The 13704-nt window shown below is 33.6% G+C and overlaps 1 pseudogene; it reads right to left on the minus strand.

The window, feature by feature from the left end:
• Positions 1-1266: 1266 nt before the first annotated feature.
• On the minus strand, positions 1267-12531 carry LOC122586983 (annotated as a pseudogene).
• Between the last annotated feature and the right edge of the window lie 1173 nt (positions 12532-13704).

Raw genomic sequence — 13704 nt, forward strand, 5'->3', positions numbered from 1 at the left:
TCCACAGGTCATTATCCCTTAAATAAAACCATCTAAATGACTTGCCAAATAGCCAAACAAAACTTAATAAAGACACTTAGATACTAGACACATGCTAAATTAAAACGGCCCATTGACTTATTGACCCGTCAATATTATTCCATCATTCACCCCATAATCTTGACATCTCGATCTGGTTACCCTTCCGTCTTTCTCTTGTGACGTGAACATGCGGTCTTTATAAGTTCGGTCTTTTGATTTTTAGTTCTTACAAAACTCATCATTAACTTGAGCATTTCCACTGTACCAACAATCCTTCACTTTAATTCTTTAATTTTTGCTTTTGAAAATTACAATACATACTCTCCATCTATCTTCCACCTTTTTATATATGGACTATATGCATGATCATTTTGGATGCCACTTCTCACGTTTCAACCTTACAAATTACATGGCGTAGCCTTCTGTTTGCTTTTGAAAACCAACTTCAACCACTTTTCTTCTATTTTGCTCGTCAATTATACCAGTAGCACCACTCTTTAAATTTCAAGGAGGTTTGTACACCCCTATGTTCGAATATGTTGAAAAGCATCAAACGTTTGTCTTTACTATTTGTACATGCTTTAATGCTGTATAGTTGGGAATAACTAACATTGTCTTGGATAATAAGCCGAGAAAAAAAAAGACTTCTTCCAACTAGGCAACAACACTGACCAAACAACAACACACTTTAATGTGTGTGTGTTTGTTTTTTCTGCGTCTCTTTTCAAGACCATGGCTTCGTCTTTATATACACGAAAACTGAATGCCATTATCAATATCATTAACCAATTTTAATTATGATTGTTATTTGTGATGCGTCATGAATAACCCGTTTAGAAAAAAGTCTATTATATAAGCAATTTTGCAATTTGCACCAAACAAACATACTTGATTTGACATTTCATTCACATCTATCCCAATTTAGACAAAGGCTATATAACCCACAAAAGGTTATCAATATATGTATCATTTACTTTAATGATGTCCAAAGTTGGAGAAAACACACATTTTCCAACACATGTTTCGTACATGTAGTATACATTCACAACTCACAACCACCATAATGAATACTTAGACATCCTTTGTCAGTCACTCGGTCATGCTGATGAATATTCACAAATCAAAACCACCATAATGAAGCTGGCGCAACATGATTATGATTAGAACTACTTCAATTTTAAAATAGAGGCCAGAAGTCAGCACTTAAGACTAATCTACTCGAAAAAACGAGTAAAACATCCATGATTACTTAAAAAAAATATCATTCTTCGTTTCCTTCTCACAAGTCAAACATGCACAAACTTAGCAAATGAAGCTACAACTCAGAAATATGATGCAAGATTTTCAGACTCAGTAAAGAGGCACTGCAACACAAACTTTCGATGGAAAACCCTATAACACAGACTCAGTATGGTTTATTTCAGGCACATGAGCAAGGGTCACTAGATCTACCAATGAAACACATAAAACATGACTTCTACAAGTATTTCCGTGATTTATTATTTGCCCTAGGGGTCATCGTTGGGGAGTACATTGATGAAGACAAACGACCACGAAGTTTGGCTTTATCCTTGTTAAACGCTCTTTGGACATTTTCTTTAAGCTCAACAAATCTAGTACTTCTGATTTCTTGTTCTTCTGAGGTATCCTTCTCGAGGTCAAAAATATCTTGTACACCATCTTCCATAAACTCATCGAGAACTTCAGAACAATGAGGGAAATAACGTCTACCTATATCCACTGCATCCACACAGAAGAATAAGCAGTCCTTATTATCAGCAAGTCCGTAATCATGATTTCTAGGCTTACCTGAACAATTTAGTACACAACTTTCGACCTACTATATAAAAACTGACCAGCCAAATATATACTTGCCATATATGCATCTTAGAACAAAAGAGCAGCCACAAAACCAAAGACAAACATAAATCATAGGTTATCTTTTCCATGTATGCCAGTTGCCAGTTGCCACGTAGAGGTGGCAAACCCACAATTCTGACCCATTTACTTATGAATGGGTTGATAAAGGTCTTGTTTTATCCCTTGATACGTAAACAGGTTAAATGAGTAACATTAAGATAGCAAGAAAACAATCAGGTCAAAATAGTCAAATAGGGCAACAAACACCCAAAGTGAATTTATATTGTATAGAACCATTGATTCTTAAAACCAGATTATTACTGAAGAAATATAGATATATGTTGTATCAAATCTGATATCCTAATAATGTTTTGAAAAGTTAAAAATTTTGGAAAGTAAGTGAGTTGCGTCAACCAAATCCAAACCGGTTGAACCATCAAAAATGTTTCTAGTTTATCCGGCACCAAACCCACCCGAGCTGTCAAATTAGTTACCTCTAGAAGTTAGTAAAATAGTATGGAAGATCTACCTGTCTTTGAAAAGGCTTCTATTCTTGAAAGCAATATGTTGTTCTGTACCAATGGTGTCTCATTCAAATCCATTTCCCTCAGATTACCATTTGATCCTTCTGATGCCAATAAACCGGGATACTGTGAGGTTGTTTGTGCCTGCGAGATTTCCAAGGCTAGTTTTGCTTCTGAAGGGAACAATACTTGTGCTAATGCCACTGCAAAACACATATACATAAAGTTGAAATATTTCTTTCTAATTGGAGAAGTATAAAAAGAAAAAAACTCCAATTGACTAAAATATACTTTAAAAATACTGGTTTTCTAATTGTAGAGATTTTTTTTGTTAACACTGCCATTGGTATTCTGGTTTTTTCAAAAAGATATTTCATATATACTAATCTGAAATGGAACAGAAACATAGAGAAAGACTAAATACTTTATCACAATAACAAAATGTATTAATTTCCGAAGTCATAATTGACATTTATTTTTGCCAACTACTCTAGGAATAAAACCATGGCATTTGCGGGGGAAATGCATTCATATGGGTATATAGACAAGCTCAACTGCAACTTATATTGTACTACCTCATGTTTCCAAAACTTTTGCTCATTCGTTTTGCTTCCCAGGCATATATGTTAAATCTTTATAAACAATAGTATATGGACAGTTTTTCCGGGTTGACTCATTACCTTTTTTCACAAGATGGGCAAAAAAGTTATGGAACATGGAGTTGCATGTATTTTGCTAGAATAATTTTAGAAGCAATTTCCTAAATATGGTATTACCAAATTTGAATACAGATTTGATATCCCTAAAGCTTCCTAATATAAGATTAATTCACACAAAAACACAGAGGTCATGCAAACTATTTTCCCACAAAAATCAATAAAAAACAATGCAAACATAAGCAGTGGTAAGAAATTAACCTCGCTTTTCTAAGTAGAGCAACTTTAAGTTCAAATCATCTGGATTCCTCTTAGATTCTCGATCCAAAACATCGATACATATACGATCTTTATTTGTTTCTTTCCCATGCTCAACTTTTAGATTATAATCCTTTGGCCTAGTTAATCTCCTGCAAATACTAACCGCAGTTTGCCCATCAACAGTAGTATCCGACACACGGGCCCCTTTGCTTAAAAGAGATATAATTATGAATGGCTCTTTACGCATTGCAGCAACATGAAGCACCGTGTACCCTAGAGAGTTCCTAAGATTAACATCCGCTTCATTCAGATCAAGAACTTCCTTAACAACTTTTTGATCACAATACAAAACCACATAATGAAGAGCACAAGCTTCATCCAATGTAATATTGGATTCACCTAAGATCATTCTCACGAGTTCAACATCATCACAGTCTAATGCTTTATGAATGCTTCTAATTCTTCTTTCACGTAAGGAGACTTCTGATTTGACTGTGTGTTCATCATCTTCTTGGGAGTTGGCGCAAAGAGATTTAACATCTTGGACAACTTCAAATGGAAGTTCTTTCTCAAGAGAAATGGAATCAAGATTTGACCGTGCTACTCGATCAATGCACCAAGATAATACATGAACTAGTCGACAATGGAAGGCTACTGTAAGAATTGGGAACACGTCTTCCACAAGAGCCTTGTTCACAAAATTAAGAAGACGACGCTAAAAATTGAAACATAAAAGTCATCAGATAACAGAATTCCTATGCAGGTCAATAAAAACTTGGTTGGGTCGCCCCATAACACCTTTCTCCTTATTTTTATAGCATTCAAATAACAATAGAAAGGACATCCCCCCATTCAAGAGGTCTTGTGTTCAAGCCTTGGGGTGGACATAGGAAGTCCCTATATGAGGGTTCTAGGTTCAAGTCTGAGGGGGCAAGGTTTACTTCAAGGGAGCTCTCGCTACAAATCATATTGCATTTTGTTCACACTTTTAGATGAGTATGAACAAATTAAAAATTTTGTCACGCTTTTTAATGTGTAGAAATATATTGAATTAAAACTGTGTGGAAATTTCTCCGCACTAAAAAGTGTGTAGAAATAAAAGTTCACACTTTTTAGTGTGAACTTTCATAATTATTTTGCACACTCCATTTGTCCACGGACAAATGGAGTGTGACAAAATAATTATGAAAGTTCACACTAAAAAGTGTGAACTTTTATTTTTACACACTTTTTTAGTATAATTTCCATACACTTTTAATTTAATATATTTCTACACACTAAAAAGCGTGACAATTTTTAATTTGTTCACACTCACAAGTGTGAACAAATGCAATATTGTTTGTAGTGTCTCTAGCGCGGACCCGGTTAAGACAAGGTATGCAAGACCTCCCAATGTCGAATCGTGACACAAAGTTTCAAGTGAAATTCACCTTTCAAAAATAAAAAATAACAATAGAATGTATGACCACAAAAACTAAAAGTACTTCTTCTTATAAAAAGACAACTTAGGAGATTGTAAACACACTTTGGTGAGACAATCGACTCCCTTGTACTATTCAAACATCTACTTTATAGATGAAGTTCTTATTAAACAATAGTGTGTTTAAAAAAAATAATTTATGTAACCCTTTTAGCTTTTTAGAAAACTACTTCTCAGGTTAATTGTTCCAATTTAACATGACAAGTAAAGCCAGCTACTATAAACTTTGAAATTGGTACACGATGATGTAGTGCTTGCAGAAAAATTAATAGTTATATTCAAATGTAGGATAAATACTATATATGTGAAATATATATTGATGAAAATCATAACTTATTTAAATACAAGTTTCACATTAGAAGTCGTAGGTAAGAACAAGATGAGTAACATACAAACAAAAGGTAAAATGGTATACTCTTTTAGGGGTATTGAGGATTTGAGGTTATATCTCCAAACCTATTCATAAATCGGTATTCCTAATTTAAATAAAATTTCTGTGGTGTAATCTTGTATTGGCTAGTTTCTTACTAGCATATTTTAGTAAAATTTTAACACCATTCAAAAGCAAAAAACTGACTATTCTGAAAATAATAATGGATGAAAAAAGCCATACCTGAAAAAGTGATTCCAACTCCGGAACTTGAAAAACCGAAGATGCATATGTCAATTCAACAGTAAAGTTAATAGCCGGGCGACAAGCATCATGGTCGCACCAACCATCTACACAAGTTGAAACCTCAGCCGGAGGTGATTTCAGTTTCCCCGTATAAACATAGCTTAAAAAGAAAAGAAAAGCATCATATCCAACATTCCCACATGGCAACATTTCACTCATTATATATTTAGGCTTGTCGACACAACCTTTACTCTTTATAAATAAATCACTAAAATACTTGCTTCTACTAGCTAAAATACACCTATGAATGCCCACAGAAATGCCCTCAACTAAAACTTCAGCATCACTATAATTGTAATCAGAATCAGGACCATAGTCAGGCAATAGTTTATCTAAGTTTGTACTTAGTTTATTTAAGTTAATGATTTCAAGGTTCGACCTTGGATCAAGGGTCTAAGATGAAGGCAAGGGGTAGCTGGTCGAGCCACTGGATATGTGAGATGATGATGGTTCAGGGGAATATGCCATTAAGCTATTGAAAAATGGGAGTTCTTTCATAAGTGAACTGGAATCCAGATTTGACCTTGCTACTCGGTCAATGCACCAGGATAAAACATGTTTCAGTTGACAATGGAAGGCTACTGTAAGAATAGGGATCACGTCTTCCACAAGAGCCTTGTCCACAAAACTAAGAAGATGACGCTGAAAATTCAAACATAAGAATCAGCAAATAATAGAATTCCAATGCAGGTCAATAATCACTTGGTTGGTCCCACAACACATTTCTGCTCATTTTTTCAGTATTTTAGTTAACGATAGAAAGTATGACCACGAAAACTAAAAGGTATTTCTTCTAATCAAAAAGACAATTTAGGAGATTGTAAAACACACTTTAGTAGAACAGACTATCATCCAAGCATCTACTTTTTAGATGAAGTTCTTACCATACAATTGTGTGTTAAAGAAAATTTAATTGATGTAACTGAAATCAACCCTTTTCTGAATAAATATGTCGATCTGCAGCCACTATTAGAAACTGATAAAATAGGAACCCTTAGACGCATTTAGTTATTGAAAATAAACTTCATTTTCTAGAAAAAGTTTCCAATCAAACATCGAAATCAAAAAACGTAATCAAATTAGAGTTTTCTTGAGAAGTTTTCCAAGAAATATGGAAAAAACCATGAATTTGGAAAACAACATTTGTGTTCCATTTTCCATTTCCATTTTCCATCTCTCTTCCCCTCACATCTCCAACATGTATCCTAGCTTTCTGATATGGAGGATGAATAATTTTGAACACATTTTCAAAATTTTCATTTGTTTTCCAGAACATTGAAAACAAATGAAAGATTAGAAAACATTTTCTACAACTAAACGTGCCTCTATATTTTTGTAAAAACATTTATCACTTTATTAGGTTCTCTCTTAGTTGCTCTAGTTTAACATGACATAATATATGTGCTCCAAAAATCACCTATGCTTTCACACCAGAAGTCAAGGTAAGAACAAGATGAGTAACATACAAGTATGGTTTAGGAAACTGGACCGGTCGGTCCAACTGGTTTACATGAACTGGTTGACTGACAGGCTTTATAAACCAGTTCAATCGCATTTAAATACATCAAAAATTATTTTGTTAGCGGGACTCGAACACGGACATGCAAAATGAAGCAAACGCTCCCGCCTAACACACCAAATCCATGTTGGTGATAATACGTTCAGATTTAATATATATGCATCTAGAATTTATACTCGGGCCGACTAGTTTTATAATATAATAAGGATTTGATACCGTGACCAACTGGGATTGCAGCCCTTCTAAGCCCTCTATGTTGCTAAACTGTGTAGCTGTTTCTTTTATATCTTTTTGAGTAAATTGTAGTTTTACTTGTCAAAATAATGAGGCCTGGTTTTTCCAGTCTCATCTGAGGATTGGACCTTGAATCACCCGTTATACCGGTTTGACGTCCTCTCCTTTTAAAAACACTGCATACGTAATAACTTTGAGGAGTAAACCCCATGCATGAGTATCCCTTGTTACATAAATGAACTCAAAACATATAAGGGTAGGTATGAAGAATGTTGATACGGGTCCGTCGCTATATGTTATTTATTGCAATTTGGTCAGATTAAAAGTTGTCGATGTTATAACTAAGGTGGGTTGGTTAAAAACTTGATGTCCAAATGAATATGTTTCTAAACTTATAGTGGAATACTACAGTCAAAAGGTAATTTTCTAGTTTCCAAATTAGGTTTCTAATTTGGTTGACCCACATGTACTTATCTTTTACTACCACTTTCAAGAAAATAGTTATCAGTTATCAAATATTCACATAACACCAATAAACTAAGACAGGATTTCGGCTTTCTTTGAGCAACATGTGGCATTATCTTTGAACGACGGTGTCCTCTTTAGTTTAAAACTTAATTAATCATGATATTTACATACCATAAATAATATAAAATCTTATATTAGTTGTTATCTTAAGTTTAAAGGGATTATTACCTGCGAATGCAACTAACTATGACCAAATGTTTATGTTATATAAAGATCTCGTAAAATGTCTATGCAATGTAATCAACCTACAAAAAATGTCTAAGTAATGTAAGCTACCGGCTGAACAGGTCAAAATGCTTAAGTGGCACCGCTGACTCACTCATTTAACTAAATATGGTTGTTGACTTGGACACTACTGACTCAATTTTGTTATATATATATATATAATATATATAGGGGTGGCTTAATTTAGGGATATCTTAAATTAGGGACCATGTAACTTACACATGTCAAACTTGTAATTTAAACATGTGTAAGTCGTGGTGACGGTGGTCGCCCACGCCGGAGGATCATAGTAGTGGTCGGAGATGATGGTGGTGGTGATGGTGGTTGTATAACTTACACATGTGTAAGTTGTAATTTACACATGTGTAAGTCGTGGTGGCGGTGGTCGCCGTCGCCGGAGGATCATGGTGGTGGTCGGAGATAGATGGTGGTGATCGGAGATAGATGGTGGTGGTGGCGGCGGCTATGTTGTTAATAACGATGGTATAACGGTTAACCATCCTTCCCCAAAATAACGGTCAAAATACCAGTCAAAATACCGGTTCCGTTATTAACAGCGATATATACCGTTATTTACCGATATTTAGCTTTTAAATTTTCGGTTTATAACGGTGTTATTACAGGTTCTTTCTTCTTTTTTTTTTAATATCCAAAACTAATAAATAGCCCAACCCTAATTAAATAAAAGCCCAAATTGATGATAAAGATGATACCGAGGTTGTAAGTCGGGAAATCGTGATTGAAATAAGTGATGGTCAACGGCCAAACAAGGGCGACTCAGCATAGAGAAACTAAAAGAAGAAGTGAGAAATTAAAGCGAGAGAGACGACATGTTTTCTTTCTTGTTGATGATGATGGTCGATGTGAATGACTGAATGAGAAGAAGATATATTTTTTTGGGAGAAGAAGAGATATAGAATTACACATATATGATAGAAAAGAGAAGAAATAAGAGTAGTTATAGTCTGACAGAACCCAACAGTTGTCTTCCAACTTTCCAAGTTTTAAAAAAATTTCCACTTTAACCCCCAAAATCTTGATCTTTTTTATTTTGGCTATTATACTTATCTAACTTTTAACATTCTTTCTAACATAATTATATAAACATACAAAATTTAGTATTTTTATAATCACCGTTATACCACCGCTATAACCGATATCTCAAGTACCGGTCCTCGATCGTTAAACCGATATTTGAGTATTAACAACTTAGGGTGGTGGCGATGGTGGTGGTGGTCGGAGATGGTGAAAAATGAATGATTAAGATTTGTCCCTAATGGTCCCTAATTTAAGATGTCTCTAATTTAACTTTTCCCTATATTTTTCAACCTGCAATTTCTTTATCTCTCATGTATCAACAAAATCATCTGGAAGAAACTTGTATCATCAAACAGATATACATACATAATCTTTAATTAATTTCTTATAAAAGAGAAAAAATAAAAAAACAAAAGCTTCGTCTATTTCTTGAACACCTCAAATGTTAGTCAAAGACGGAAAAAAAACCCACAACCCCGCCAACTACATCCACTTCACTACTAGTGCCGCTGCAAGTCCACAACCCCGCCTCTAAGAGACAAATCCCCAAAAATCATTTAACCACCAATTCGAGTTTCCCCAACAAATCTTAAAAACCTAATGTCCTAATCTCAAATCAATGGCCACAGGCCACCACTATATTCCTGAAGCTCTAACCATCACCTTTGTTACTCAATCCATCCACTGTTAGTAACGTTTTACGTTATATATATATATATAGTTATATATAGTGAAAAGTTATATTGAGAACCCTTTTTTTAGCGAGAACCTTTGAGAACTTTTCAAATCAAGCCCTGATGATTATTCTTTACATGAAAATTGTTTTTTTATTGTTTTTTGAATAACTTATGTGTAATTTTGAAGTTTATAAGTGTGTGGAGGTATGGATTATCATCTGTTATACAATTATGTGGAGATTTGGATTTTTGATCACATGTGCACGAATATTGCTATGATTACATGTGATCGACTTGCATACATGTGATCATAGCAATATTCGTGCACATGTGATCGAGAATCCAAATCTCCATATAATTGTATGACGGATGATAATCCATGCTCCACACAATTATAAACTTCAAAATTACACATAAGTTATTCTAGAAAACAATTAAAAAACAATTTTCATGTAAAAAACAATCATCGGTTGGGCTTGATTTGAAAAGTTCTCAAAAGTTCTCGCAAAAAAAAGGGTTCTCAAAATAACTTTACCCTATATATATATATATATATATATATATATATATTTTAGAAAGTTTACTCACCATTAGCATCCACTTCAAGATCAAAAGTATCACCTTTGCTTCTCTTTCATTTTATTTTTTGTTTGTATTATTAGACTAGGACATTGTATGTGTGTGTTGGTTGGAGGGAATAGTATTTTTGCTGTTGGTGGTATATAGATGGGTGAATATGAATATTAAGTTTAAGATGATTGATGATGATGATGGGTCAAAGCTAATTGGTTTTGTTATTATTGTTGAAGAAATTATGATTTTTTAGTTGGTAAAATCTGACGGTGTTATTGTTGTGTGATGCTAATGAAGATGATGATAATTCATAGATGGAAGAGATTGGGTGACACATATTCAATTTTTTCCGAGTCAGCTCCTATGTTTAGTTGAATAGATGAGTCAGCCGTGCCACATAAGCATTTTAACCTTTAACCTGGTCACCCGGTAGCTTTCTAACTTTAATCATGTATAAATATCAATACCCTTGTATAATGACAACATTAAATAAAAAATGCATTAATATAATATTCTATATCCTTGGTTAATCTAGGTTAATCTAAAACTTACTTGTTTCGTCATTTACAGACTTGGTTGTTTCCATTTACGTTGTTGCATATCTCGATTCTTTACTTTATATTCAAAAAAGCTATACAATTTAACGTATTATTATTTTTTCACTTTAATTACTTATAGTTGCGTGTGACTATTAATATATAAAACTTTAACTATTATTCCATATTATTGACTAATATATCCCAATTTAATGATATGACTATGAATCTAATATATCTAACAGCGATGTATGTTCCTTCTAATCTATATTCATTAAGCGTATTTTTCAAATATCATAAATAACTAAAAATTACAATTAATCAATACATGAAAAATTTTAACTAATCAATACATCGATATGGACATGACTACATTTTTAACATAACTATCTATTTAATTTCCATCATCATTATTACTTGAAATACTTATAATACTCTTAATAAACTTAACTTACAACATCTTCCCCTAACTTTTAAATAATTACATCACCCACTCTTACATCAATTACTTTTACATTAATAATCAAACCTTTACCCTCGCCGCCACCACCACACCGCCGCATCGCGCGGGCATATGACTAGTTACTTATTAGTTAATATAAAATTAAATGCTTTGCAGTGTTTTAACCTCCCTTTTAGAGGTATTTATCCTTATCAACACAATCAAGTGACATTAAGACAAGTATAAACCTACTCATAATCTGGAAATCATAATTTAAATTTAAATATTGAAAGAAAAGAAAATAAAAACTTCTGGATTGGAATGTATGTTTAATTTTTACTACTATTTATTACTGTCATAACATTTTAACACTGTTCAAAATGAAAACTATTCAAAAATTAGTAATGGCAGAAGAAAGCATACCTGAAAAAGCGAAAGTAACTCGGGAACTTGAAAAACCGAAGATGCATATGTCAATTCTACAGCAAAGTTAATTACCGGACGACAAGCATCATGGTGGCACCCACCATCATAACAAATTGAAACCTCAGGTAGAGACGATTTTAGTTTCCCCGTATAAACATAGCTTAGAAATACAAGAAAAGCATCATATCCAACATTCCCATATGGCAACATTTCACTCATTTTATATTTAGGCTTGTCAACACAACCTTTACCTTCTCTAAATAGATCACTAAAAAACTTACTTCCAGTAGCTAACATACACCTGTGAATGCCCACAGAAATGCCCTCAACTAGAACTTCAGCATCGCTATAATCGGCCACTAGATTCTCTAGGCTTGTACTTAGCTTATTTAAGCTAATGATTTCAATTTCCGACCCTGGCATAGGGGTCGAAGATGACGGTATGGCGTGGCCAGTAGAGCCATTGGATATGAGAGCAAGAGATGATGAAGTAAAGCTTAAGGATGAAGATAGTTCAGATGAAATTGCCATTAAGCTTATGAAAAATGGTTTATCTCAAATTACAAGAAAATAAATACAGTATCTAGTTATATTCCCAACATGAATATTAGACTTTCGAGATTAAAAATGGCAATGTTAAAAAAACAACATTAGGGAACTGACTTTTGACGCACAAAAAAAGGAGTCATATCTTAATATTTCCACAGCCAAACAACAAGTCAACAGCTGAAACAAATGTAATGTGAGGTTAGCCTACTTGGTAGAGGCTTTTTTTGCCTCTCGAAACCGAAACAAAGTTCAATCCTTGGCAATGCGGTAGTATACTATATTTGTCATTAAAAAAAAACACTCAAACAAATAATGTAACAACTACACATACATCTTTAAGAAACTTTTGGCATGATTCAGTCACAAAGCAAATACAATAGATCAAATCAAAGAATCTTTTGGTATGATCAGTTACAAAGCAAATACAATGGATTAATTCAAACCCTTATACACACTAAACAGATTAGAGACAGAAAAGGAACATACCAATTAATCAACTTAAACCCACATATATATGCTACAAAATCATAGAAAAACAAAGACCCGCGTCAAGAATCTTGATTAAAACTAGTAAAAATTAAAACTTTATGAAAATAATCTCTACCCACAACAATAATCACTCATTAAGCTAAACACATGTACATATTAAAATGATAAATTTAGCTTCAAGGAAGAGTAAAAACCTCAAGCTAAAACAATAAAAATTGATTGATTATTTGTATTAAATAAGCTACAAAGAACAAGTAAAGTGTGGTGTGGGAAATGGGTATAGCCGTATAGGTTCATTGGTAGCAGAAGAAAAAATAAAGTTCATTAATTTTGTCGACTTGTGGGGAAAAAAAATCGAGATGAGTTTTTTTTAAAAGACAAATAAGGCCTTATACTAAACTAACCTCATCTTTACCTCTTCTACACCTCTTTCACACTCTTACATCAGTTTTTCTCTCTCTTTATCCACCTCTTCCACAATCACTTTTTATAACCCCTCTTCCACACATCTTCCACACTTTTTATTTATTTTATTTTATATTTACACAAAATTAAAAAACTACTTAATTTTATTAATAATAAAACATTACAACTAAATAAAAAAAACATTACAATTAAACATTACAACTAAAAATGAAAAACATAGCACACTTAAAAATAAAACATTGCAAGGAAAAATAAAACATTACAATTATAAAAAAAAAAAACAACTACTCGTCGTCGGCGGTCTGGTCGTCCTCCTCCGGGACGTGGCTAGGACCCGGTTGTGCCGTCGGTGCATAAAACGAGCTACCGTAGTTCTCTTGCAAGTATTGACGATATCTCATATGTGCCTCAAAGTCGGTTTGCGACAAGCCCGTCGGAATTGGTCTCGCCAAAACCTTCATGGCATCTCTAATCTCGGCCCGTCGCAAGGCTTCTTTTTGTTCTTGAAGATAAGAACTAACGAGCTGAGCTGTTTCAGAACCCGAAGATCGCCCCGATGTGGCA

Source organism: Erigeron canadensis, chromosome 2, assembly GCF_010389155.1.
Source record: "Erigeron canadensis isolate Cc75 chromosome 2, C_canadensis_v1, whole genome shotgun sequence".
Classification (NCBI taxonomy): Eukaryota; Viridiplantae; Streptophyta; class Magnoliopsida; order Asterales; family Asteraceae; genus Erigeron; species Erigeron canadensis.